This window comes from Diorhabda carinulata, chromosome 3 (genome assembly GCF_026250575.1).
Source record: "Diorhabda carinulata isolate Delta chromosome 3, icDioCari1.1, whole genome shotgun sequence".
NCBI lineage: Eukaryota > Metazoa > Arthropoda > Insecta > Coleoptera > Chrysomelidae > Diorhabda > Diorhabda carinulata.
In genome coordinates, this window is record NC_079462.1 from 9,643,416 (window position 1) to 9,669,170 (window position 25,755).

At 32.2% G+C, this 25,755-nt stretch overlaps 1 long non-coding RNA gene across 1 annotated transcript in view; it reads left to right on the forward strand.

Moving 5' to 3' along the window:
- LOC130891018 (uncharacterized) overlaps window positions 1-25,755 on the forward strand; it is a 252,160-nt gene that overhangs the window by 96,652 nt on the left and 129,753 nt on the right. The window contains exon 4 of the long non-coding RNA XR_009058818.1: window positions 13,769-13,801. This is a non-coding gene — a long non-coding RNA (uncharacterized LOC130891018). The remainder of the gene's footprint in view (window positions 1-13,768; window positions 13,802-25,755) is intronic.

Here is a 25,755-nt window from a genome sequence, read left to right on the forward strand (position 1 = left end):
GAGCTGTCTTGGGTGTTTGTTCCGACATACGTTCTAAAGACATTCCGTGACCTTATTTGCTATAGCTACTTACCTCGTCTTCTACATCTCCATAACTGGTTATGTCAATTCCAAGATACTTTCTAAACGATATTAAAATCCGTCTATAGAATTCCTAATAGTTTCAGCTGGTGTGTTATTGGATTCTACTTTAAAAAGTAATCTAACAATGTTCTCCTATGATTTGACCAATATTTGAAGGATTTCATAAAGGAATTATTATTGGCACCTCTAAAAATATTATTCGAAAACTACCAAGCCAAATGGATTATCTAAATTGTTCAATATGGAAATAATACATCCAATATTAAAAACAAAATAAAAAGATTGGTAATCGAATAATCTCAATGGTTATTAACAAGTTTTCGAATTTAACATTACATCATGAAACAATGGAACAGAGAATAGAAATATATGAGCATTCAAGTCAACTCTCGGTATTTCCGCAATAATTTCGATATTTGTAGGTAACATTTAAACAATGCGTGTTTATTCCATCCGAATTTCCAGTCATTCTGTTTATTAATTCATGAAATAGTATATTCCCAAAACCGCAGCATCCCAAACAATTTGTACATTTGCTATGTATAATTATACGCTGTATTTATGATTAGTTTTTAATAATAATAATAATAGATAGTGGTTTCATTATCACAATGATAGATTAACCATCACGAAAACTTACTCTTTCAGAACTCTGGAGGAAAAAGAAAAAAACTAAGTATGAACAGCTCCACTCAAACTGCTCCTAAGTTAGGTTGAATTAGTACCTTAATATCATAACTTCTCTCAGAACAAGTTGTAAAAACGGCTTTAGAAAATAGTAACATCATTTCTATGAACGACGACAGATTAACCGATATAAAATATGCAAATGACACAGTCATAGTTGTAAACACTCTAGAAGATTTAGCTAGCAGTATGGTTTTAATTTAAACAAGACGATGTACATAATAATTAGTAAAACTAATATCCCTTGCAATCAGCTTAAAACAAAGCAACAAAAAATAGAAAGAGTAAACAGCATTGGGATCACTCTGTGGCAATACAATCTTGCGTCAATGCCAGAGCAAACCTTGAATAATTTTTATAAGTCTTGATCTACCGATAGCCACGAAAAATCGTTCACTGTGTTTTATTCTCGGTGTTATTATATGGAGTCGAATCATGAGTATTGACTGAAGCGTTGATGAAGAAACTGAAAGATTTTGAGATGTGGTGTTATAAGAAAATATTATTATAAATATTTTATTATGCTGCAGTTAATTTTTTAAGGTAAAAGTTACGGTTATAGGCTCCAAAACCTTCCTTAACTACAACAGAATTATTTCGGGCAGAAGCTAATAAAGTTGGGAAAGAAATGCTAGTTGTCGACATTCGGATCGAATAGATACTACCAGAAGATAGTTATCACTTGTTCACCTTTACACCGGCATAGCAAGGGATATCAACGTGAAAGCGAAAGACTAAGAAAATTAACTTTTTTAACACGCTTTCGTTAACTTCCCCTTTGTTTATATGTTTGATGGAATTTTTGAATTCGACTTTCCCCTACTTCAAAATTTCGGATTGTTTTAAATTGTTTACACTCATAAAAGATCGATGGAAATATAATAGTTTCATAAACCTGTACCATCCTTCTTGCTAGGTTTACATAATCTTTGAACTCAATTTTTCACCATCTGTAAGAGACCAGATAAAATCGAATTTGGTACAGTAGTACACTTGTTAAAGAATGATACACTAATTTATTAATATAGTCTGCTATAGCGGTGGCACAATAAATTATTATATGAATCAATAACCAATGCCTCAAGATGGTGGTAGATTAATAGGAACATCAGTAATTGAAAATTTTTATTCTGGTTTGGATATATGGATTTCTCACTAGATGCGAAGTCGTCGATTATCAAGGCTCTCGACAATTTGTTGTTGGACAAGCTTAGGTAGCTTAGGTACGGTCCTTAGACAGTACAAGAATACAAGAACCATTTAGAAAATAACATAGGAATGTTGGCCGAATTCCTATTTAATGGTGAAGTGTAACATAAAATGAAAATATTCATAAAATAACCTAATATTTTAGTATTCTATAATTCAACAAATAAATCATGGTGGAATAGAAACACTGAAAAATAGTAGGTCTCAATACTGATAGTTAGCATTTTTTAAGGGTTTTCTAGTCTTCATTTTTTTCTTAATTTTATTTATTCTTGCATCCCACATTCTCTTCACTGGTTTTAAATCTTCCATTATTTCTGAATCATCCCACCATCTAAACTGGTCAATTAATTCCATCATTGATATAATCTCCAGATATTGTCATGTTTGGACATTTACGAACCTATCCTTTTTTGTAAGACCTCATATACGCCTAATATATCCTCTTCATATTGTAATGCACTTTGTTGTCTATTAGTGAGAGGCCCATGTTTCACATATGTAAGTCATTTTTCGTTTATAAATTCTTTCAGCTTTGTCTTTCTTGAGACTTCTTTTCTATTGATCAAGCAGTTGTTTATGCTGTTATATCTATTTAAGGTGTTTTTAATTCTCTTAGTAATCTCCGCATCTTCTTTGCCTATATATTCTATTTATGTTCAGAAGTATTTATTATATGTGCTCATCATTTTAATCCTATGTCTTTCTATTTATATATTGTTTATTGCTTGAGTGCTAGAACTGCAGTTGTGGTGTAAGGTTACATAATGTTACGCGCTACTTGTACGTGAACTCTGGCAGTTAATGTAAATACAGATTTACCCCAATCGGGAATACAGGGTAGAAAATGAACTATATCTTATTTTTATTTATAGACTAAATAACTTATCATCTATCCTAATATTTTGACCGTAAAATAATATACTTTCAAATTCAATACGACCATTCTTCACTCATTTATATTAATCTAATAGTAAACAATTCGAGCTTTGATTGATTATACACCTTGTTCTGTTTATGTATATTTCTAATTTACAATAACTGATTCTTAATTGCTTAAATCGATTACGGGACTAATTTTGGTTTCTCTCAACCTTGTCCTCGCGTTCAGTTCAGTTCATATTCTTATCTTCCAGATAGTTTTTGCTACATTAATTCTCACACCGAACTTCTTCAACGTACTTTCCAATTTACTACTTTCGTTATCCTTTCTTCGTTTCGTTATTAATTCTTTTATTTTGTTTGAATCGGCATATTAGAATGGTAGTAAATTATTTTTAAGCATCATTCTAATTTCTGAATCGTTAGCTATCATATTATATAGAATAAGTTTTAATGTCACAGAAGTACCCATTCCATAAATTAAAATTATTTCCATTCATGTAAAATTTACCAAACCCCCAAGTTATTCGTTGTCAACTTCGCCCAACTTTTGTTAAATCGGTTACTGATAATTGTATTTTATCTATGAGCATGATCTTTTGAACAATGAAAAATAGAAAGTTTTCCCGATACCTTAAAATTTGAAATAATACCTACAATCTAGGGTCCTATAAACATAGGCAATTTACTGTATTTTACCAATATCTGCTTGCAATGTCATAAATTATTTGGGTTTATTTTTAGACAAGTTAATCGACTTCTACTTATTAATATGCCGTTTATTACTTCTACAGAAATTCATTTACCTGTGACAGATGGCTGTCAAGTATCAAGATTTATTTTAAAGTACTATATATTAATACCTCAATTTCGTAACTTTCAGTTACTTACGTTGTATTTAGTTTGATAGAAATACGTTTAATTTATTTTTTACTTGTGAAACCTTCTCTTCCAATCTCTTATCTACGCTCTATGCATTTTTTAACTTTCTAACAATTTACATACATCATTATTTGATTGAATTTACGAATCCGATACGAATAGTTGTTGCTGTATATCCGGTATCTAAGACAGCAGTAGTGTGATTTGGAGAATTCGATTTATCAAATTCCGCCTGCAGTTTCTATGTAACTGCAGTAACTTTATCTATTACCGTTAGCATTGACGGCGGTTAGTGAAATGTCTTGGAAAATAAACCAAAATTAAATAGGAATATATACACAGAGACAAAGGAATCGCAACTGCTTTAGGATTTGTTTGTTAACATGAATTTACGAATAAAATTTCAAAATACAGGTGATACATTCAAGAATGTTACAGGTATTTTTATTTTGTGATATTCTATGTTATACGGATTGCTGTTCATATTGTTGACAACACTAACTGTTTCTAACTATCACTGATATTTCCGGTATAAAATGAATTTAAACAAGTTTTCATTCATCAATTTGAAATTATTTTGTCTGAAAGTATCGATGCTGTGCATGAACAGATTACGTATCACGTGACGTACCGTGGTATTGAAGCATATTCAGCAACTGAAATAACGGGCATCAACAAGATACCATATGGTAATTTCCGGTTAAAAAATGTTTTTCCGTTGGATCCGGTGTAAACTGATCGATGCTCAAAAGAAGACTCGTCCCAACTAGTTGTTAAAGTTTGGTAGGAATAAGGAGGATTGTTGTAAGAAATGTGGTTTGTTTGAGTAGACCCTGATATAGGAATAGCTCCTCTGCAGGGCTGGGGTTGTGGTGGTTTCGTTGGGTTGTGTTTGCCTAATGCCTAACTATTGCTAACGGGGGATTTTGGCCGAAGAAAACATAGTGGACCTTGCAAGTAAAAACGGCTGTTCTCGGTTTGTTTTTTTATTTTTGGGTTTTTGGGAATTTTGTGTTTTTTGTTTATTTTAAATTTAATTTGAGGTGGACGAGTACAGCTGCTGCTGTATTAGTCCCTATAGTCGGCCATTTGGCTGGAGAACCGGGTCACTAGGTTGCAGGGAAACCGTTGATTGAAATTTGGTAAGGGTGCATAACATATTTCCATAGGTGATGAAACATATATCTTCACAATCAACTGTGACGGTTTGTCAAGACCAGTCGAATCTCACAATAGTTGGTCGCGGAAGATGCACGTCGAAGGAAATGATTGCTTGTATATTTAACATTATGAGTAATATGGCAAAAATGGCAATAGAAAACTAAGGGAAAGTTTTTTCAAATTTGATGAGTCATAGAATACAATTCATTTTTTCGGAGAATTCGTTTATCTATGAACTTCAAGTGAAGATAATGTATTACAAGAAAATAAACGCTGTATACTACTTGCGTCCCATGGTAAACCGGACTTGTGAAGGTCTATACTACATGATAAAGTTAGATTAAGTGAGGTGATAAAATTTCGACCAATTACTTTCCGTGGCACTTATTCCAACTTGAGAGGGGGTTTTATGATTATGTGGCGATCATGCATTCAAAAATACTTATTACAGGTAAACGTTTTTCCCAACAAATTTCCTCAATAGAATGATAATTCATCCATACCTGACTTAGGAAATTCAAAGTAACCTCCTTAATGTCCAAATAGCATACAATTGAATGAATCTTCCCCAATATACCTGACTTTGGAAAAAAACCAATAACCTTCTACTTGATTTTTGTTCCAAATTTACACGAACCTAGGCGAGACGTTTGGAATAGTGAAGACCGCGAAGCAATCAGATCTTTAACTTGGAGATGTCAGAGGAGCTGCTCCGTAATTTTATCTGTCGATGTATGTCTTCTTTTGTACTTAGTTTAGTTGATATATTATAGTAAGTTTAAGCCTTTGAACTTTGTTTATTGTGCTACCTCTCCGTTACCTCCGACACTAGGACTACCGCCCATAATTAATAAGTTGGTAATATGTATTTCAATTGAGCTCCAGGTGAGAGAATGGTTAGCCAGAATTCAATACCTAGATAACGAAAATCCTGGGAAGTATAATTAAATAACAGAAATATTTAAGTACTACATTAATTGTAAGGTCTTCGGAATGCAATTCATATACGACCCTTACACTAACCCGGATTAACATTTGACTGCGGGGCGCAACTCGTATGCAACCAAAGTAAACAATAGCATACAAATTGAAAATAACTCTTCATCCTACAAGATCTAGTGAAATCAACACATACAACAAAAATAACAGAATATAAAACTTATAAAAGCAGCACCTATGTACGATTTGAAAACATTGTTGGAAATAATTATTGGCGATGGAGAGCCCAAGAAAAAATTTTAGGGAATATCAATTTGGTGAAAATCTAGAAGACTTCAGTGAGCGAGTATCGTCATGAAACTTTCTGACAATAGAACAACAATCTCATACACAAAGAAACAACAACTGATAAAAGACTAAGACATCTAAAATTTGATGCGTTGTGAAAATTCGAAATATCATTATGATTCTATACAAAAGCATCATTTTATGTTTTTTTTTTTAATTTCTCCGAAAATAAAGAAGAAGATAATATGTGGACACAAACAATCAACAACAAAAAACAGGCTTTTGTATAAATAAAAGTAGGTGTTTCCGTAAGGAAGCATTTGAATTGAACTTGAATTTATTTATCAATATTTCTTTCACCAAAAAAGGCTCGTCTCATATATCACCCAATTAGCTTGACTTCTCAATTCGCCACACACTCGTTGTCGTTGCCGTGGCGCTCACGAATCAGGTGTTTCTTCAAATCAAGGAACATGTCATGTAGTCTTCGTTTACTCAATCTGCACGGTAGGAAGGATAATCAAGTTGTTCCCAACGAAATGCTCTGATCAGATTTTTGATTCGATTGTACACACTAATTACTTTTGGTCTCTGGAGACGATAATTTTGTTACCAAAATGCGCGGCAAACAGTGTAATTTTGCGTGTAGTGATAGTAGTAAACAGTGTGAACAGAATAATTATCACAAATGTTTCCAAACATTTCAAGTTATTTGGGTCGACAAGCCGCATGTGGATGGGCATTATCGTATAGCAAAAGTCTTTACTCACAATGTCACGTATTTTATTTTGTTTAGCATGACGGAGTGTTTCTAAGCTTTGATAAAACATGTTAGATACACATTAATTTTCGGGCTGATAATGTTAATTCGTTTAATTTTGCTCTTGTGATCGATGCTAAATGACTCCATTTCGTAATGTAATCTTCGTCGACCGTTACTATGCAGGCGAGTGGTTTCAAAATGATACTTTTTTTTAAAATAATGCTTCGTATATGCAATAACCTCATAAATCGCACAAATCTGATTTCAATATTCACTTTTCGATCTCTATTTTCCATAAAAAATTTACTACTCAATTTTTACAACACATTTTATATTTTCCAATCGCATTCAGCTCACGCGTCATGCGATTGCGAATATCTTCGTGCTATCCTTCTGCGATAGTTACCCGACCATATTTTTCCTAGCTGGTGCAGTGATAGTCGGGAATTTTCGGCAACAATGAGACTTTGAGAAATAAATTTGCGTTATTCCACTCAACGGAGCATAAACGAATGGGAGGTGTAATCTTTTGATATAATATTCGTGCCACTAAAATTTATTAACACTTGAGTAAATGCTTTAGATGTTGTGTACAATTTACCAAAATAAAAAAAGAGGTTATAAATTATAATGATTTAAAAATTGATTCACACTTCATTTACTACGAAAAATATTTTAAAATTATATATTGTAAAATATTGAAAGGAGGAAAGGAAAGATATCGTGGATTTACGTAGTGTTTCTATATGATATTGTAGTTTATAACGAGGGTTAGTGAATCGTTTCATACTTCATCAGGTATTCAATTTATAACAACCAAAATTTAAAAATTGTACAGAAACAAAATCGTTCATATTTTGCTATAAAAATCTTCTAAAATATAGTCACCGGCTAACTATATCTGGCTTCTCTTAAATTTGATGTTCAGCATCAAAATTATGTCGCAAGTAATTCCTCTCCGTCAATTTTGTATTTAATAGAGATATAAACCTAGTAGGGTTTACAATTTTTTTTTGAACATTACGTCAAATAATCGAATTTATGAAATGACATCATATTAAATACTTTTTTCAAATAAGACACGCTACAAATTCAATATTTGTTATAGTGTTGTGTAGTAGGCAGATTGAGACCACGGAATCGGATCACTTCTTACCAATGAATGAATAACTATTCTATACTCACCCTTCTCTTGATAATGGCTCCAAAGAGGGAGCCAAAACGTCGAGAATTTTCAAAATGAACTAGGTTCAACTCATGAACCTAGTTCATTTGTTCATAATCCTGACCGCGGAAACCTTTCCAAAAATACATTGACTGACGTGTTTTCTTTTGGGAACGTGGCAATGAAACATCAAAGTAGACTAACTTTAATATATTTTCGGCACTTTCGAATACTTATATATTCATCGTCTGGGAAATAATTAATTATGATTTGCGGTGGCTTTAAATTGTATTAATTCTTGTAAAAACTTTAGATTCAAAATTCAATATTCAAAATGACATGTGATAGAAATATTAGTCTCTATGACCAGTGGTTATAATGCTGCAATCGACCCTTTCTCTTTACGTAATATTCACGATAAGTGCTTCCGTTGATAGAGGACAACTGACATATGACACCATATGAGCTGATGCAAACAACAACAGCAATAAGAGATAAAATAGCGTAATATCGTATTCAGCGACGAATTGCGATACTGTTCAGGTCACACATGACGGTCGTGGCAGTGTAGGATGCTCCGTTTTGAGAAACGAGACATTTGGTTTGCTGCTGTAAAGCGTTGGAGTGATGATGTTGAGACTTCTGTTTATTGGAGTCAGTATGACAAGCATGATGTTGATGATCTATCTCAAACCATATTATCGCCATATTTAAATGGGCTTTCAAATATATTTTTTAGCTGGACGAACTATGGAGTTTCTCTAAGAATGTGGAGTCAATGTTTTGCCGTGGCCATTTGTGTTAACAGATCTAAACCCCATTGAACATGTTCGGGATGTAATGAGCAAAATACTATATAATTTTCACTATACTCTGCTCACATTTGGGCGCAGTTAATTTTTTAAGTTGAAGTTGCTTGGAACGCGATGCCAAAAGCACTCGTCTTATACTACATTTTGTCGATTCCAAGACATGTACAGGAATGTGTTGAGCTACGAAGCCACAAAACATATAATGAATTTCTTTTTCTGAGTACATGTCAATAAAATTTCTTGTAATTCCTGAATTCTTGATGTAAAGTTCTCACTTTTTCAAAAAAAAAATGTAATATCACTGAATACTGGTATATTTAAAATCATTTGATAGTCTCTAAAAGTTTCAACATAATCTTAGCATGTCAGGAAATGAACATTAAGAAATAGACCTATTAATTTCTTCGCAAGGTAATGTTACTATGATTAAATGGTAATTGAACGTTATTTGATTTGAATACTTCTTTAGAAATTCAAAGTGTATGAAAAATGAAACATTTATACAAAAGAATTGGTGGTAATGTCAAACAGATCTGCACAGAGCATTTTTAGAATAAATTATACCTGGACGAAGCATAAACTAAAGATGTAATTTAAACATCGAAAATTCAATATAAAAACTTTTGAAATATAATACTTTAGGTACAGTCTCGTCATTGTTTATTCAGCCAGTAACATTCTTCATCAGATTCTTCAAGAATAGTTGTTGCAACAATGGAAAGTATGTGTTTGAAGTACAGCGAATGTTCATTCATCAACTACACGACTCTACAAAAAAATTTTCGTTCTTTGTCCTAAAGTTTATACTATTATTTTCCAGTTAGTTATGCACAAAAACGAAAAGAAAATACCTTTTTTCGGTATAAAGTTTGCTTTTGTGATAGTTATAATAATAATACTCATTTTTCAATTTTTTCATAAATTTTAATTGATTTTAATATTTTTAAAAAGACGGTGAGAGTGGGGTATTAACGTTTACACTGTGCCGCTAGATGGCACCCGAGTGATAAACAACCATCGGGTGTTATTTACAAGCCCAGAATAACTTAAAATGTCGTCACGAAAGTGCAAATACGATGCTGATGCATTTTGTTTTATATGTGGTCAATTTATTAAAGTTCGAGACGTGAAATATGAACTAAAGACATCTCACGTTCTCTGTGAAGCCTATGAAGCATATTTTGACTGTCCTGTACGGAATCAAGATAAGCCATGGGCTCCACATGTTGCTTGTAGTTATTGTAAAAGGTGTTTGGAAGGTAAGCAATTTTTATTTAATTAAGCGATGAATCCAAAATAATAGACATATTAATTTTTATTTTTATATTTTTAGGTTGGTATCGAGGTGAGAAAAGGTCTATGAAATTTGCAATACCAAGGATTTGGCGAGAACCAAAAGACCATATTACTGACTGCTACTTTTGTATGGTGAATCCGAGTAAAAGACGTAGAGGTAAAAATGCAAAACCTATTGAATATCCTGACCTCGAATCTTCTTCTGCTCCAATTGTTCACGACCTGACACGACCAGTACCTGAGCCATCAAAAAAATTATCGCAGAAAAGTAGCTCATCTTTTAGTTCTTATAAAAGTAATTCCGATAAGGAGTTTTTGCCTACACCTGAACAACCAAAACACTATCTCATTACTTCAGAAGATTTTAACGATCTAATTAGAGATTTAAATTTGCCAAAAAATAAAGCAGAGCTTCTAGGCTCTCGGTTAAAACAGTGGAATTTGCTTGATGATGTTAAGATCACGGATCAGCGGACTAGGCATGAAATGTTTGCAACGTTTTTAACGAAGGAAGATGGACTTTGTTTTTGTAATGACATTAAAGGTATGTTTGAAGCAATTGGCATACCCTGTGTCCCTAGCGAATGGCGTTTATTCATTGACAGCTCTACAAAAAGTTTAAAAGCAGTTCTATTGCACAACGGAAATAAATTTCCGTCTCTTCCAATTGCTCACTCAGTACATCTTAAAGAAAATTATGAAAGTGTCAAAATTTTGCTTGAATCTGTAAACTATCGTGAGTATAACTGGGAGCTGATTGGAGATTTTAAAATAGTGGGATTTTTAATGGGGCTACAGGGTGGATATACAAAGTATCCGTGTTATTTGTGCTTGTGGGATAGCAGAGCGGATTCTAAACACTATATTCAACGGTCATGGCCTGTAAGAACAGAATTGTGTGTTGGAAAACAGAACGTCAAATTTGAGCCGATTGTTGAAGCGGAAAAGGTGTTAATGCCGCCTTTGCACATTAAGTTAGGGTTGATGAAACAATTTGTTAAAAAACTGGATGAAACTTCAGAAGCTTTTGGATACTTAAAAAATTTTTTTCCGAAGTTATCGGAAGCAAAGGTTAAAGCTGGGGTTTTTGTTGGTCCGCAAATAAGACAGATTTTCGCCGATGAAAAATTTCCAACGTTGCTGAATCGTACTCAAAAAGCAAGTTGGAACAGTTTTAAAGCAGTAGTTTCTGGATTTTTAGGAAATAATAAAGCTGAAAACTACGAAAAATTGGTTGAGGATATGCTTACAAATTTTAAGGCCATGGGCTGCAGGATGTCATTAAAAGTACATATGCTGCATGCTCATTTGGATAAATTTAAAAACAATATGGGAGCCTATTCCGAAGAGCAAGGAGAACGTTTCCATCAGGACATCATGAATTTTGAACAACGCTATCAAGGCCAATACAATGAAAACATGATAGGCGACTATATTTGGGGTTTATTGAGAGAAAGTAGCTATGAACATAAAAGAAAAAGTAAAAGTGTGCACTTTTAAGTTATTTTCCACTTTTCTGTAATCTAATTTGATAGTAAAACTTAATAAAAATAATAAAAATTTTTATTTCAATAGTTTTATTTTCGATCAAAAATTAAAATCCGAGATTTTTAAAAATTTCGTTCAATCAGTCTTCTAAGCACAAAAGCAAAGTTTTTCATGCCATATATTTTTTTTCCGTCTTATTACGACCTAAACTACCGAAATTTAATGCTTTGCAATCAAAGTCAAATTTCATGTTGACCCGTGCTATTCCTTCTGTTGTCTCTAAACCTAATAAACTATTCGCCTTATTACTTTTCTGTCAATTGATTGAACTTTTTCTATTTTCTTATGTATTTTCTTCACCTTTCTGACTGAATCTATATGTGTATAGTATTTCTTCCAGGGTTAAAATAATTTTACTATTTCATGGCTATAAATTACCATGAACCAGGGATCAGCACTGTTACTTGGAAAACTCCCAATTTCTCAAAGCTTAACTTTTTTGAGGCAACGGATTTTCTTTGTTGATTCCGTCTCTGAACATTCTAAGTAACGTTTTTCCTACCAGGCTTTCAAGTATCATGTGGACAGCTGGGAGATTTAGAATCACTTCTAGTGCAGCTGTTGGGCAAGATTTCATGGCCCCAGTTATCCCATATGTTAGTCTCACAATTGCCATGCATATCCACCTTAGAATCTTTAGGTTACAACCGCAATTCCGTCTTGAAAAGTTTCTGCAAACCATCAGAGCTTTTGTGGCTCAGTGAAAAGGTATTATTGGAAGACGAATGTAGAGATCTATGTATAATAGCGAAGCGAAAACTGTTTACAATGATAAACATGGATTGAAAAACTTGAAATAATTAAAAATTTCTGCTAAAAATTGGTAATATTATTAAAGAAAAACCACTACCAATGGCGAATCAGGAAATAAAATCGAATAAGAGTACAAAAAAGGATGTTTTTGTAGCAAAAATGAGTATTATGGTCTTGAGCAGAATACAGCATGTCATTGAAAACCATATGAAAAATGCATTTCATGAAAGCAAATAAAAGAAGAGAGTATATGGGATTTGTTTACAGAGTTCGGCCGAGGCTGGATTAATACCATATTGCACAACTTTAAAATTGATTACCATTTGAATTGATATATTTTCTATTTTTTATTTTAGGTCTCTTCTGTTTCAAAATTAGTTTTCTTTAATAATTTTTAAAAAATAGAAATTAATTAAAAAATTAATTTTTTCTTAGTCCCTTTATCTCAAATAAGTAGCATCAATCAATTAAATCCTTGAAACGGAATCTAATACACGAAAAAGAGAATTTTTAGAAATGGTTCACATTTATAGGAATGAAAAAGATATAAATGATAAAAAATAATTTAACCAAAATTTATAGTTCTATTTTGTAAATCCAAATAAAACTACAAATAATTTAATTGATTAATGCTACATATTTGATATAAAGGGACTGAGGAAAAATTAATTTTTCTTTCTAGAAGAAAATTCTTTTTTAATTCTTATTTTGATATTCATAATGAAGGTGATCTAGAGGTCAATATAAATAAGCAAATTGTCAGTGTCAATATCATATTTTGATAAATACTGAAGTTAAATCGACTCGTCAATTTATTTCTATCTTTTAAAAATTATTAGAAAAAACTAATTTTGAAACAGGAGAGACCTATAATCAAGAACATCTAGAAACATAAACAATATCAAAAGGTCTGAGAAATAAGAGATCAAAGAAATTTTCTATTTTTTTGTTAAATGAATATCATAATGTATTTGTTGTTATGAAATATATTCAAACTGATTTTTCAACAAGTAAAAATTAGGAACTTCATACAGTATTCATATTTCTAATATTTAGAAGTGAATTTCCTGAATATCGGTAGGTAAACCAAACGAAATGGAGAGTCCGATAACTAGTACAGTACCTTATTATTTCTATGCAAGTTCCTTCAAAATTCCCAAACTAGCAGTCAATTCATTACTTCAAATGTTACTTTACTTGATTGACTACTATACAATCTAATTTTTTTACTTTTATATTTCAATATTTTTTTCATGATTAGTTCAATCGATATTCCTGAACACATATTTATTGTTTCAGATTTACGACAATTTGGAATATCATCTGCATATAGTAAGTAGAATTTCTTAAAACTTTATAAAAATGGTTCAAATAAACTATAAGAATAATTGACTATACTCTTTATAATTGTTCTTGGAGTAGTATATTCAATCAATTAACGTAATGCGTGTCTATCTATTAATTATTAAACTTATAATACCTAGTCACTTCTCTCTTCTCCAACTGGTTGGTGTGACGTGAGTGTATGAAGAATTAGAAATCTAATTTTTAATTACACTGACGAAGATGTCAAGCATAAAGCAAACAGGTCGTTTGAACTTTTTTCCTTTGACATATCATGATTCTCAGTAGAGTGCACTTTGTAGTTGTAATTAGAGATAATTACAGATACGCTCTCCTTCGCCACCAGTTTTGAACATATTTTTGTTCATTTTTTCAAATAATTTCGATGTTACTTATTATGACATACAGCCACGTCTATTGTGAAGAGAGTTTGAGATACTACGAGACACACTATAGATTATTTTATGCGATTAAAAAGGTAAAGGAAATCGAAAACACAGGATTTTATGTTAATCACTCAGTTACGCAATTACGTAACTCAATAATAAAACATATTGATTGTTTGTTATTAAATGAATGTTTCCTGATTCGCTACAACAAAAGTAATTAGATACTAACTCAATAGCAAATGAAGTATATGTGTACAAACATATAGATACAATGTAGTCCATTGAAATGTTACATGTGCTTTGCATTTTTTAGACCCAATTTTTTTTTGGGACATGTGTGGGGGTCAATAGAAGCTTAACTTCAAGTTTGTGGAGTCGCCACCCTTGTCCCCGGCCGCCATCTTGGGAAAAGGGGTGCAAGCACCTTTTTCACGATATCTCGGAAACTATGCGTCTTACAAATTCGTAAAGACCTAATTTGTTGCAAATTATTATGCCTACAAATATGTTTATAAAACTTTTTGCCCTAAATTTAAAACTAAAGAAGTTATAAACAAAAAAGTGAAAAAAATTTTATAAAACTTTTCTTTTTTGCTCTATAACTGTTTTTTATACATTTTGCAAAAAATTACCTCAGACCAATTTTGTAGATAATCTCTTGAGGAAAATTTTTCTCTGTAATTTTTTTTTAATTTCATTCATTGAAAACGCTGCTACCGCGCTCCAAAGTTGAGGGGGTTCGTCAATGCTCATGAGAATCTGGTTAAAACTAAATGTTTATCTTATTTATGATTTTTTTATTGTAAATATATTCTTGAAAAATTTTTGTTACATTTGTACATTTTCACTTATTCATTGCTAACTCTCTTCTCCGCCACCCATGAGGTTAGTCTGTAGGCGGGTTTTTTACATGGTATCACCAGACCTCAGACATCTTTCTCATAAGGTAATCCTCGACATCATAATGTTTTCAATTATTTATTAGCTAGCTACTCTAATCTAGTTTTCTTCGATGGTCCAGGCTGTGGCTAAATCAACGTCAAATTTGTAAGTTTGAGTATTGACAGGAGTTAAAATTGTAGTCATAGCTGGAAGCTCATCTTCGAAGTCATTTTCTTCCATTAACATATGCTTCCACCGTTTTCTTGGCATCTGCAGAAAATTAAATTCATGAGATCGGGGGGTGCTGGAGACTTGGAAACTTGTATTGGATCCAAATGTTTGCATGCTTTTTCCAGCCCCAATCTTCAGGATTTTGATATCGTCCGAGCCCCGACTGGACCTGGTGATATACTCGGAGACTAAGAAAACGAGCTGCAACTTGTGTTGGAGGCAGCGATGATAAATTAAATGAATTTTTAGTCACTGCTTTGGCAAATTGTTTGTATCGCAAGCCATCTAGTGAGTCGTTTTTATTACCGCCGTATAAAGCTATGAAAAAACGTTCGCCAGCAAGAGTGAGCAAAGGTGGATCGACTTTCTCACTCAGGAATAACCTACGTATAATAATAGTCGTAGTAGGCAGCTGTTCATTTGTCCCCAAACGGTAACTGAGACCTTTTCTACCTGTTTAACATTCGGTAAGTTAAATTTGGTGAGTTCTATGATAAAGAAAACAATTAGGAATGAATAAGTAAAGTACGAATTTAAATTTTTTAAGCTTCTATTGACTTCCACACATGTCCCAAAAATAAAATGGCTTCCTCTAAAAAAATGCAATATTCGGTCCTAAAATTGTAACATATCAATGGACTAATGGAGATGTGATGCGATTCGAGTGAAAAAGTTAGTTTATTGTGGAAAAAAAATAATTCATTTATCAACATTATCTCCCTTTTATCTTTCTCACTACATCTTCATTTGTATCGGACGAACGGGCAGGCTTATTGTGACGGAACAAAACTATTTTCTTCAATGCGCTAGTTTTTTCTTTGTCATCAAACCGTCGGTGAATCAGCTCTTTTTAAATTATCAACACATTTCTAATCACAAAACAATGTGAACATAACCTTATTGACGAACAAACAGTTTTGTACTCTTGAGAGCACGTACCTCATTTCGACTATATTGCTCCAGGGATATAATATAATATCGACGTCACATTTACTTGGATGATATTTGAAGATGTCTAAACGTTTATATTTTCAATTCGAACAAGCTTTGGATTAATATTAAATAGTTGCGACAGCTTTTTCATATGTACAGTTGTTATTAACCATTCCAAAAGTAGTTACATTGAATGACTGGCCCGGACGTTCAGTATATTCATTGTTAATATGGCAAGTTTCAAACCATTCAATGGGACAAAGTATTTTCAAAATACTATTTACGTATATACTATTTTTTGAATTGCTTTGTCACGTGAAAGACTATGTTTTAATTCACATGGAGAATATCAGAATCTATATTGCCATTTCACATTTCCATATTTCAGATTCGATTTTGTTCCTTCATATTTTCTTTGTCTCCAATGCCACAATTGAATAATTGTTACTAATACGACAAAAATTTAACCAAAAAGTCATACAGGGTTATAACTATAGTAATAACATAGATACAGTTTTATTGAGCAATTGGCAGCTCAATCCAAATCCGAATTAAACAGTATCTTTTATGCTTTATGTATTCATATGTTCAATAACCTCAAAAATCCTCAAATTTGTAATCAAAGTATGTTCTACTGATCATAATATGTAACTTATACATAATTATTATAACGCAGTCAACCTTCGGTTCGTGTCCTATGATTCCTTATGCATTATAATTGATAGTTAATTATAAACACTATTAAAAAATAATTTGTATATTGATCTATGGACACAGGGTGTTCTTTAGGAACTCCTGTTCAATTTTTGTTGATATTATTATTTTTATTCCAAAACATATCGTTGTATGCGTTGACAGCCAACAATGAAACAAAATATTTTTTTGCTTCTAACCTTTTGAACTCTTCAAAAAAATAGTTGCTATTTTCGTCATCAAATTAGGTATTGACGTATACAAGAACGTGCTTGTCTGATGAAAATTTTTTTTCTGCAAGTTCATTCATTTTAAGGGTAGGAAATTAAGGCCGTTGGGTGACAGATCTAGTGAATATGATGGGTGGTCAACCAATTCGAAGTGCAGTTCGTGTTTTTTAGTCTTGGCGATCACCAAAGTGTCGAAAATTTCATTGCCCTGTTGGAAAAGCACTTTCTTCTTCCCCAAATGCGGTAGCTATTTGCAGTTCCTTTCTTTACCTTACCCACCAATGATGCGTAATACTCTATACCATAACATGGTCATCAATAAGTCGGTCGATGAAATAGTCTTTGCCTTTTCAGAAGCAGATTCGCCCTTTCCAATCAACTGACTAACCTGGAAAAAGTGTAGGTAATTTGGTGACCTTTATGGATGATATCACTGGTTGTCACAGTTTTTGGCGTTCCCAAATTATCGTTGTCAGTCAAGCTAATAAGTCTGCATAATATTTTATGGTTGTAAATGATAGTGCGGAATCTCTGCACACACTGTCTACTTCCTCTTCTATATGCGTAGACATATTGATTTCACGAAGCAAATATCAAAGGACAGCTCGAAACTCAATTACTCGATTTCCACTAAAATCTTCATAATGAGTCACTTGAACGATTGTCGCGCTAAGCGTCCGATATATCTGAAATTTTAATGAATATCTCTCAACGATAATTACTGATATCTTCAAGTTGAGGTCGGAAAATTTTCAGAAAACCCTCGTTCATCTTCAAGATTTCATCTCGAAGTAGATGTTTTATCCCTTAAAATCAAAAAATTTATGAATTCCTTAAATAACCTCTGATTTCACACTGTATACTGTTCAGATAATAAATTCTCATTACTCATCCAAGTCAATTAATTGGTATCAACTTTGAGCTGATATTATCACATAATAAATATATTACGACGCATTCGTGTGACGTGGAAACGTGTAGGTCAGTGTCTGGATTCCAAACAAATCAATTTTAATAAATAGTCTACAAGATTGATAGTTTATTTCGAACGATAATCTGATATATACCAATTTTTCAAAATTAGAACGAAAATAGATACATTCGCCTTTAGCAAATTAAAATTCAAACGATGCTTGTTTTATTTGGAACGCGGACATTTGGAAATGTCGATGTGACGTTTAGGGAAAGTTTCAAAGTGTCGGCAAGTACCTATATTTTACCAAACTGTATATATGTGGGATTGAGTGAAAGTATAATCTAATTTGTATGAGTTACTATATTTTTTATTTTCGTATCTATTTGACAAATAGTATCCGATGCTGTTTAATGATCGATGTTCAATCTATGTATAATCTATCCAAAAAGAGTAACGGGTATTTGTTTTACAATTTTTAATTTGGAGGTGCGCTAGGAGGGTGTCGTGGAGTCTGCCATTGCGATGGTAAAAATTCATAACTCAGATCACTCTCGTGCAATTCCGATAAGGAAGCAATTAAAGAAATAAAGGCGTCAGTTGCCTGAACTCATCTTCATCTATTCAAAAGCGAAAAGAGATTTGCGTTTAAAAACACATAAAATTCATTCGAAGCAATAATTGAAGAATGCGGACTACACTAATGAATATGACGAACGACTACAGCGATTCAGTAATTGCTAATATATGGGTGATTCCGTTCTAACTGTGATATTCAATGTCCTGTATTGTTTTTTTGTACTAGTCATTAATTAATAATCAATTAATAAAAATTTTGTGTTAATTGAATAATTCTTAAGATATTTAAACATTATTTTTATACAATATAACTTGCCACTTAAAGAAAACTTATACTACATCACTTGAATGTCAGTACCGTGTCATGTCCATTCCTAGAATTTACCGATAAATTATTAATTTTTTTTGTCGTAACAAATGATTTAAACTAATTACCTTATAAATTCTAATGTTTATGATCAAACTGAGGAAAATTGATGCACTTGTTGTTTAATATCTTAAGTTACCATGTCAGTACCGTGTCATGTCCATTCCTAGAATTTACCGATAAATTATTAATTTTTTTTGTCGTAACAAATGATTTAAACTAATTACCTTATAAATTCTAATGTTTATGATCAAACTGAGGAAAATTGATGCACTTGTTGTTTAATATCTTAAGTTACCATGTCAGTACCGTGGATAAATGAGTCAGTACCGTGGAACTCAAAATCCGACATTTGTGTCTTGCTCGTGATACTTTGAAGTTGTAGTAAATTCCTCTTAGAGTTTTATTTTTACAGTAAAATAGATGAATAATATGCATAAAAAAGTTAGAAAAGTTAAATTTTAAAATCTTGAAATTTTGAATACAAAAAATCACAGTTAGAACGGAATCACCCATATACTATTCAGTCCCGAGGCTAACTTTCATGTCAATGGTCATGTTGATAAGCAGAACTGTTGATGCTGGGCAGAGCTTAATCCTAGACGAAAGCATGAACGACCCCTGTAGAGTTTAATAGTCGAAAGATCGTGGCACGAGCCGCTATGTCTGCTTAAGGTATAATCCGTCTGTATTTTCATGAAGATCGACATAGCAATAGTGACCGTTATTGAGATATAATACGAAAAGTTTTGAATCCAAAGTCACAGGAGTTTCGCGAAGAATTAACATGAGGCACATGAAACAAAACCTCAAGTCACAAGTGACAACAATAGAGCCACTTGTCAACGTGTTATCACCATTGCTCGTTCCTAATTAGAAGAATGCCAGAAGCGTATTAGTCGTCATTCGAATAACATACTTTCTAGATAATTTTCCATTTTTTACTCTGATAATCAACAATAATTGATCACAAGTAGATTTTGTTTTATTGAACTAACAAATACCAAATAATCTTATTGGAGACTTTATATTTACCGATACTGAATCTACTTTTATTCCCAATAACGGAAAGAAACAAATTCTTATTCTCCAATTACCAGTCCATTTCAAATATATTTACTTGCTTAGATTTGTAATTATGTTTCATAATCGGTGGGTACTTGCTAACGTTTTATTACATATTCTATTCAATTAGAAAAGTACATTTATTTTTTTTAATTCAGTTTCTCCTACTTAACATTTATATTTTAGGCAAACATGTTTAGTTCAAAACTAAACCATAAACGTAGATTATTTGAAATAGGAACCCTACAATCAAATCCTGAAGCCGCAGCTTGTTTGAATGTCGAAACATGCTCCCTTCAAGCACACCGACTGCCAAACTGGCATCTAAGTTTAAATTGGAACATTGTCCGGAAAACAAAGTGGCCGTTATCAACATCTTAATAACGTGCTAAACTATCAAAACTCTTCGTAGCTGCTTGTGCAGTCGCTACTCTCTCAAATTTCATAATTCATCAGGGCCCGCTATCGAAATTATTACAGCTATAAGTGTCATATAAATACGCCGAACAATCGTATCAAAGTTGGCTGGTATTCGTGCGCGTCATGACTCCAGTAATGTAAAAGACAGAATTTAAGACAGGGTCGAAGCCAGTTTTATATACTATATCCAGTTACGAGTTTGCATAAACTCCAGAATTTGGCAGATGGAATGTTATTTCAGTTTGCTGATTTACTAGAAAAAGTATAAAAAAGTATTTGACGAAGGAGTTTATTTCGTGTTATTTTAAATTGGAAAGTTTAAAAAAAAGTAAATAACAAACCATTTCATATTTTCGTCGCACCTACGATTTGTATCGATTGAACTTATTACGGAATTTTCTATTAATTTGAATATTAAAATATACATACTTTACCAGAGAGTGTAATTGTGAGTCAAATTCATATTAGTGTTTTAATATCGAAAAAAAACTGGTTCGTAACTCATCAAGGTTCCAAAAAAGTGGAGGATCATAATAAACAACCAACGTCCTATGGGAACTAGATATGGTGATTTGGCTAGTAATCTTACTTGATGAATTACATTCATGAATTGCCATCGAAAATCATTATTTAGGATTCCAAATTGTCTCTGTTGTCTCCAATAATGTCACTCACGATTTCACTTCATAGTGGCGTTATATACATGCAGCTCAATTATAATACAGCCCCCTCTATAAGAAGAAACTTGAACTGTACTCGGTTAAACTCGTTTAAGTTCCCTTCTCACTTATTAATCGCTAAGGAAGCACATTCTTTAGTCATCTGTACGAAGCATATTGACATGATTTCGGCGGTGTTCAAGATTACAACTTTCTTTCCTTCAAGTTAACACTATGTTGTCTATTAATAACCGTTTCGTATGAGATACGAACTCCAATAGTTCTTAGTAAAGCAGCAACTATCACAGAGGCTGTTCTGGTTACATTTCTTTGTATCGTAATAATGAAGCGGTCTTGTATTCTGTTCGTCAAGTCTGTTTTCCCAATTAAAACGTATTGAAACTTTAACCCAACATCAGAATTAATAATAACTGCATTTTGAAGAATATAACAGTATACGATAAAAATACATCTCATTCAACAACAAATCTGATTAATAAATAAGTGTACCAAAATTTTCCGCCATTTATGCAGTAAAACCCTAAAAAAACAAATCGACAGCTGACAATTTAAGTTTAGTGAAAATGAAGCGTTAAAAGATAGAACAACGTTCATACAAAATATTACCTGCATAGTGTTTTAAGTTAACAGGATCTGTTGGAGATGCCAAACACACTGGTCATCTAAAACCAAGTCGTTCAAATGTCAATATCGAAGCAATACGTGAAAGTATCAGTGACAATCCAGAAACCTCTGTTAAGTAACGTAGACAAGAATTCAAAAAACTCTCTACAACGTATATTCACTAAAGATCTGCGTCTTTATGATTACAAAATTCAATCAACACAACAACTGAAGCATAATGACCATGCACAGCGAAGATGGTTTGTTGAATGGATTATTAACCATTAACAAAAGAATGCTGATTCTTCGATCTAAATTATCCCAAGCGACGAAGCACATTTTCACCTTTATAGGTTTTTTAATTTCCAAAATTGCCGCTTTTGGGGCTCTGAGAACTCAGATGCATCCACAACGTGTCCCTGTTTGGTGTGTATTTTGGGCTGGAGGCTTAATTGGACCATACTTTTATTAAAATGAGACACAGGTCTTTTCCCTAAATTGGATTATTTGATGTGACCAATATGTGGTTTCAACAAGACGTTGCCAGCTCATGAAAAACTTCAATTACTGCATGAGATATTTCCAGGTCTTGTACTCTTTCGTTTCTGTGATCAGAATTGGCCCTCTAGATCATGTGATTTAACACCGTTATATTTCTTGTTATGGGGCTATTTAAATTCAAAGGTCTACGTCAACAAACCTACAACCACGCTTGCATTAAAGGAGGAAAATTTCGATACATTAAGGCTTTTGTGTATGCAAAGCCGTGAAGGCCATTTGTCCTATGTGTTATTTTATAATCTATCCTATGTTCTTTATGATTCAATAAAAAATTACAATCAAAAGACTAAAAATAGTGTTTTCTATCTAATTCAAATCATTATGTTGTTTAGTGTGTCAAATTACACATTGCCGTACTATATCGGTAAGTTTTCGATTATTAATTCTCTTTGGTGAATAATTAAGTTTTAACAGTTATTTCAATGTCCCTAACTTAATTCCATGTGTTTATATGAAAACATTGTTCATCGAACTAGACCGAATTGGACTACATAAGTAAATTAGAAATGTCGTATGAACATTCGATACCATAAAAAATACATTTTATAACATTTAGCTACCATAGAAACGAGAACAAGATATAGACGATCTTAGATGAATTTACTTGTTTAAAAGTCGAAAACATCGTGGTAAAATCGATTGACAAATTTAAAGCTAAATAAAATTTCATCGAAATGCTACATATAACTACATATTTCACATGTTGTTAATTATATTCTTTTTTTGGTTTTGCAATCTTCAGAATCGTCCTAATCGATTTCGATGAATTAAATGTGAGGTATGTACAATGCCATTTCATCATTTTTGAAATGTTTCATTTTTTATAATACTAAACTAAACGTAATATTGTGCCCATAATCATGTTTTATAATATCACAACCTTTGCTTATTCGTTCTATGTAATAGTAAAATATTCTAAAAATTTCAATTTATTTCTAATGTGTACTCTATATAAACAAAATTCTTCTCTTTCGTTTCAATCCTCTTGAAGTTCTAGAAAAATTGAAAGAATCACGTGTTACCATTTCCTACTTACGCGGAAGCATTTTGTGTGAAAGGAAAATAACGCTCAAAGTAGTCGGTTTGCCAAGATATTTGTGTGTTGTAGATTTATATAACTGTTTTGACTGAGACAATTTCATAACTCAAAAACAAAATGATTTGTTGTAATTGAGATACATGTGACGCCTAGGAACTGTAATTAAAATATTAATTTTATCTAGTTATTTGTAACAGAAAAAACATGAGTTCTAGCATGAAATGTGATGAAGAGTTATTACAAACGAGTTAAGCTTCTATTCTAATAATGTGATATATTTAAAATTAGTAAGAAAAGCGAGTTTTCTGAATACAAAATTTAACCTTTAATATTGTTTTTATTTCGAAACCTATTTAGATAAAAGATGGCAACGCCAAAAATAGGCATACTTTTTCTAAAATGAGGTCAATCCATTCTGAGATATAAAGTGGCTCTATTTGAGGTTAAATTCCATTTATTTTGTTCGCTACATCAAAATTGAACAAATTCAGCTTAAAAGGATAATAAAAATGAATATTGAAGCTTTTACGTCCAGAACTGAACGATGTGAACTGATCATAGCCCTTATTATGGATAATTGGGAACAGCATATGAAAAACATAGAAAAACTATGATGAAATTAACATAAACAATCATTGAAAACTAAACTATAGAACGTAATAGAAATAAAAGATTTTTGTAGCGATGTAGCTGATAAGTGAAAAGTCTAAATGATAATCAACAGTATTTATACGACAACCAAAATTTTCGGCTTATTCATTTTCTTTTTCAATGAGTCAACATCATAATCCAAAAGTTACTATTATCATTTGCCAAGAAAATGTTTAATTTCAACATTGATGATGTGAATTATTATAATAAATATAGAAGAAAAAAATTCAAAATAACAATATTTTTACTTAGAAAATAGTGCAAAAACGATAAACGTTTTTAAATCAGTTATTTCACTTTTGTTAAAATACATTTTCTTGAATGAGAAACTTGTCACTAGAGGAGCCATTTAGCATACTTAAAAAAATATGCTCACGTGCCGAATGCAAGAATAGTTGCACGTATAATGGAGTGATTTTTTATGATAAAATTAACAATGTTTAAGTACCTCACGCTTAACTTGTTCAAATCACTATTTACGAGGTCGTTTTGACAGAAGAGTGACAGCGCTCTCGCGTCTCATCTCATATCAATATGGATAGAAAAACATTGGAAAACAAAGAATAAACTGAGCAAAACATTATCATCGAAGTGCTTTGTCCCATAGATTAATTTGTAAGTGGTTTTTTCCTTTAAAAGTAGACAAATGAAAACGTGCTGTGATTGCTTGATACTGATCAAAAGCTCGCTCGTAATAAAAATTCAATAGAATGTTTGGTTAGCTTCAAACATAATCCAACACAATGTTACGGTCACAATAATTCGAGTAGCGAGCTCCCAACTATTTTTTTCTTGTAATTCGATCATGATCACTTTTTCTTGGGATTCCTAAGCTGTAATTTGATTATTTATCAACCGGGAAAAATGATAATCAAATATATAGTCGACTTGTTATTAAACAAACTATTTTCTTTGGCTCGCATTGAAGTATACTTAGGTTATTATTGCATACATATATTATTGATGCAGTAGTCTCATATATAATGATTCAGGAATCTAATAGTTTTAATAAAGTTTTTTTTAATAACATGGTGCACGAACGGAGCATCACCCATGTATGCACTAGTTCAGTTCGGTTCTGCTATAATGACGGAAGAAAGTTGAAAATCTCCGTGGCATGTGAGATTAAGGGAGTTAGTGAGTTGCCAGCAAGTAATAAATTTGCAGCGTGAGGTCTTGCGACTCTAGTCGATCGATTCCCAAAATGAACTCTCGAGAAGATGAGCGAGTTTGCCGGAGAAATTAAAGTTTGGTTGAATCAAAAAACTTTTTTTATTGATGTTAACATCGCCAAATTTCCGTGAAACTGTTATACCGAAAACGAGTTTTGTCGGTAAATCCCATTGGCACGTATTTTAGATTCATTAAAGTCAATCCATCCACAAACATACGTGATACATATCAAATTTTGCAGCCGATACTTGTTGTAATTAGTTGGTGACGTACTCACTTTTACGATTCAATTTTATCTGGATACATTTCCAATACATTTCAATCCGTATTTTATGGATTACAAAAATTGGGAAACTTGGAAAAATATCGAAAACTGTATAAAAAGTTTACTTGGAACCTAACGTGCAATCATTGAATTGTTCCATATGAGATTAGAATATATAAAATTTTATCAATAGAAAAGTTTTTTATTTTGAACACTATCAAATATTGTTTTTACTATTCACTATTACCACTATACCAAAATTCACAAT